General features: G+C 43.5%; 1 protein-coding gene across 1 annotated transcript in view; it reads left to right on the forward strand.

The window, feature by feature from the left end:
• The first annotated feature begins 3,917 nt into the window (after positions 1-3,917).
• CXCL14 (C-X-C motif chemokine ligand 14) overlaps positions 3,918-4,031 on the forward strand; it is a 37,664-nt gene continuing 37,550 nt past the window's right edge. The window contains exon 1 of the mRNA XM_069199230.1: positions 3,918-4,031. This exon is cut by the window's right edge and continues 738 nt beyond it. The gene's annotated coding sequence lies outside the window, so the exon portion shown is untranslated.

Consider the following 4,031-nt stretch of genomic DNA (forward strand, 5'->3'; position numbering starts at 1 on the left):
ACAGTGACACAACGGGAGCTGGTGTGTAGTCTGCATTTCCTGATGAGCCATCTGTACTAGGAGGGAGGGGAGGAGTGATCACTGACACCTGAAGGGGCTGTGCCTGTCCTCACACAATGCAGTCTCCAACCCCCTGGTGAGTGTCTGGGCCTGGCCTGGGCAAGGCAGGATTTCACATTCAAAAGAGACTTTACTTTGAAATAAGCCTACTTCAAAGGGCAAAATGGGTGTAAGAAGGGCACCCAAAACCACAGACTTTCGAACACTTCTGGAAACAAGAGGAACCTCTGCCTGGAGAAAGAAGAGCTGCCCTGCCTGTGCTTTGTGGAGCTATCCTGCAGTTGTCGCTTCTGCTAGTGTAAGAGGGCAAAGACTGGACTTTGTGTGCCTTCCATCTTGTGAGGATCTCCAAAGGCTTGATTTCTAGCTTGCCTCCTGTGGTTTGAAGTCTCAGGGACAGCAAAGACTTAGCTCTGCCAGCACCTGGAGTCTCTGGAGAGACTCCTACTCTGCCCTGTGGTGCCCATCCAGTTCCTGGGACCCTGAAAGGAGAAGCTGGCAGCCCAAGAGTGAGAAATCCACGCACAGAGTGCTGCGCGGGGAAAAGATCGACGCAACTCTGATCTGCGGCTGAAGAAACAACGGACCGCCGGCTCTGCAGCTGAAATTCGATGCTCGTTGGAAACGCGACTGAAGAACCGACGCATGGAGCTGGAGAAACGACGCACAGCATCGCTGACGGAGACTCGGAGATCGAAATTGCCGCTGCATTGTTTTTGAATCATCGTGCGGCTGGATTTCCGATGCAAGTACTGCTGGGTGTATAGAAACAATGCAATGCCTGCCTGGACCTGAGAGTGCTGACTGGATCGACGCATCGCTCTCCTGCGGAGAGAAGAAACAACGCACCCTGACCAGACGAAAGGAGAAACAACGCAAGGTCTTGTGAGTGAGTGAAATCGACGCATCGCAAGCCCTTTTGATACACACTCGCCCGAGCGGGGTTACTTGTAACGCACCCAAGGTACATTTTCACGCTAACAGTGTTAGTGTGTGTTTTAAGCTACATAAAGACTCTTTTGCTTTTTAATTGATGACTTGTGTATTGTGGATTTTTGTCATTTTGTTCTTGTTTTGTTTAAATAAATATTTCCTATTTTTCTAAACCTGTGTGGTGTCATTTTGTAGTTATTTCATTAAATGACTGTGTGTGTTGGTACAAATACTTTACACCTAGCACTCTGAAGTTAAGCCTACTGCTCTGCCAAGCTACCAAGGGCATAAGCAGGGGTTAGCTGAGGGTGATTCTCTTTTACCACAACTGGAGTGAGGGTCCTTGCTTGAACAGAGGGTAACCTGACTGTCAACCAAAGACACCATTTCTAACAAGTGGCAAGTCCTTGAAGGGAGCAACCCTAACAGGGGAGATTCTTGCATCATCCGTCCATGATGTTGAAGAAGAAGTAAGATAAGAAAGATGGGAAATCAATAACAAACTTTGGGAACAAAAGAACCGCAAAACTGCTAGTGTCAATGAAACAGCCCAGGTGATGACTATCCAACAGGCAAAACAACTAACAAACTTTATTTTTCTCATCACAGTTAATTTCTTTAGTGGATTTAATTTATTGTGTTAGGATCCGAGAGTTAGTGGCATATGCCTACAGTAACACAGGCTGTTACAAGGGTGTACAGTTCAGGGAGCATAGTGATTGTTCACCTCAGACTGCTGTGTTCTGAAGCCAGACTTAAAAATGAAATCCTGTACACTCTCAGACCACAAAAAGGTGAAATTGTCCATTAGTAAGAAACTGGATATTGGAACAATTTAGTAGCCAATGTGCCTCAAATCAAATTTTGGCTACAAATTAAGGGAAAGAGGGCAATATACAGACGGTGTGCCCACTATAGTGGTGTTTAACTGACCACTGATCATCAGAATAAAATGGCCAAAATCTGCATTGATCTTTCAGAACTGGTAAGGTAGATTTTTATCTCAACCGGTCAAATCTGTGATAATATCAGTTCAGTTCCAGAATTAAAAAATATATAATACAAGGAATTAAATGTACAGATTCCCTGGCAATACAACGAAAGATTGGCCATGGTGATTTTTAGGTGATTGGGCTGCAGTGACATAATTGTAAAGAGCTGTCACAGAATTGTCAGTGGAGTTTATTAATCCATTAAGTGTGTCCTCTTTCTCTTCCTACTGCTGCCACCTCTGCGAAGTCGGTTCCATTCATTGTGACTTGCTACTCTTTGATGAGCCTGAGTATTTGAAACAGGCTACTCTGTGATTCAGTCCAGTCGTTCTTTTTGTCACTCCACTGATGATATTCACTGCACCCATAGGACTTTTGTCATTACGCACACAGAGACACATATATAATTACGAAGGTTATTGTGGAATTCAGGTGAAGAGGTAAGTAGTGTGATTTAGATGTTGTGATCTTTATTTCTCACTGTAACGTAAACTGAGTGTGGGAAAAATGATGCTTACAATGTCTTTTGAACTAGATGGTATTGTTTCTAAAAACCTGTAGTCAAGAGAGTGAACTGTCGCAAACGAGGTCTGAAAATTGTTGTGATTACCCATTTATCCGAGGTTGTGTCAAACATTAATGGCCCCAACAAACAACGGCTCGTAATTTGTCTGTCTGCTAAGTATGCTTTCATACATTCCCCGACACAATGTTTATTATCCCTATGTGGGTTATGTGTTTGTGTCACATACATTAGAGATTTATCTCCATAGACCCCTTTAGTTTCGAGAGTACATTGGAAAAAAAATATTCAGTGTACGTGTTAGCCTATTATTAGGTGGTCGACATAGTATGACTTGCTGTAGATTATTTTCTGTGCAGAAGTTGCAATGCCAATGCCATTACATTTGTTATTCTTAAACTTGCAGACGTTTATATTATTCAAGATTTTAATCACACCATTTATATTTTCAATCCTTGTCCAAGTTGCCTTGCTTTATCCAGACGAATTAGAAAGCGTGCTCCCCTAGGAGGAGTAAAAGCAGACCCCTTCAAGTTATGTTGGTGGCGGGTACGTACGCCTACTGTGAGATGCAGAAGTAGTGCTGAAGTAGCAGGAGTTGGATTACACCTAAGGACGTTTTCTCTTTCCATAAATAAACAAGAATGGAGCACTGAAAGTGTTTTACCCCCTCACTTTCTCTCGCCTATCTTACTTTTGGGCCCACGGTTTTCTCGTCTGGGCAGACCAGACAATAAAATATGTGTACAGTTGTTGTTGCTGTATGGCTGAGGCTAGAATAGGAATGACGTTCAGGCGCATCTTGGTGCTCCGAGGTTCAACAAAGGCAACACAAAACGTGCTTTTAAATGTGTTAGTTCCCAGACATCACCAACAAGGTGTAATCAGGCTTCAACCAAGAAAATATTCGCAAATAATATGACCTACGTCTCTAATTTCAATTTTTTGAACGTCAAGAAGGCACTAATAACGAAGTGGGTCTTTGAGACAGGTTGCCTAATTTACCACGTGCAGTTAGTATTTGAACGTTTATTCGGTAAATTACTCGAGGCATGAGTAGAAAATGCGACAGATTATTGTTTTTGATCTCGAGGAAAATCATTGGAAAAACCTGCCAGGTTTCCGCGACAAACTACTGTTGAGTTGTTGCATTCTGACACACTGGGCTGTGCGATGCTTTCACGTTGAAAGACAACCTAAATCCTAACAGCCATCTGGAAATGACTGTTCTTATTCAAAAGGAAATACCGGTTTCAATATTCCGGATTAGGGTTGTCTTCCTTATATGGCTCTTTGCGTAATACGGGTTTGATGACATAAAGTAAATATGAGGTATTCTCTGCTTAAGTGGGCGGCGGCTTGTGTTGGATGGCCGCAGGGCCAGGCCACAACCGCAAATCGGCCTCTCCTAAGAGCTTGAGGCTTCCGCGCACTTCACAAGCTTAGCACATTCTGCCACCCTCAGGCAGAACGAGAGAACGCCTGGGTAACCTTGTCACGAAATGTGCGATTGTACAGAAGTG

Source organism: Pleurodeles waltl, chromosome 7 (genome assembly GCF_031143425.1).
Source record: "Pleurodeles waltl isolate 20211129_DDA chromosome 7, aPleWal1.hap1.20221129, whole genome shotgun sequence".
Lineage (NCBI taxonomy): Eukaryota > Metazoa > Chordata > Amphibia > Caudata > Salamandridae > Pleurodeles > Pleurodeles waltl.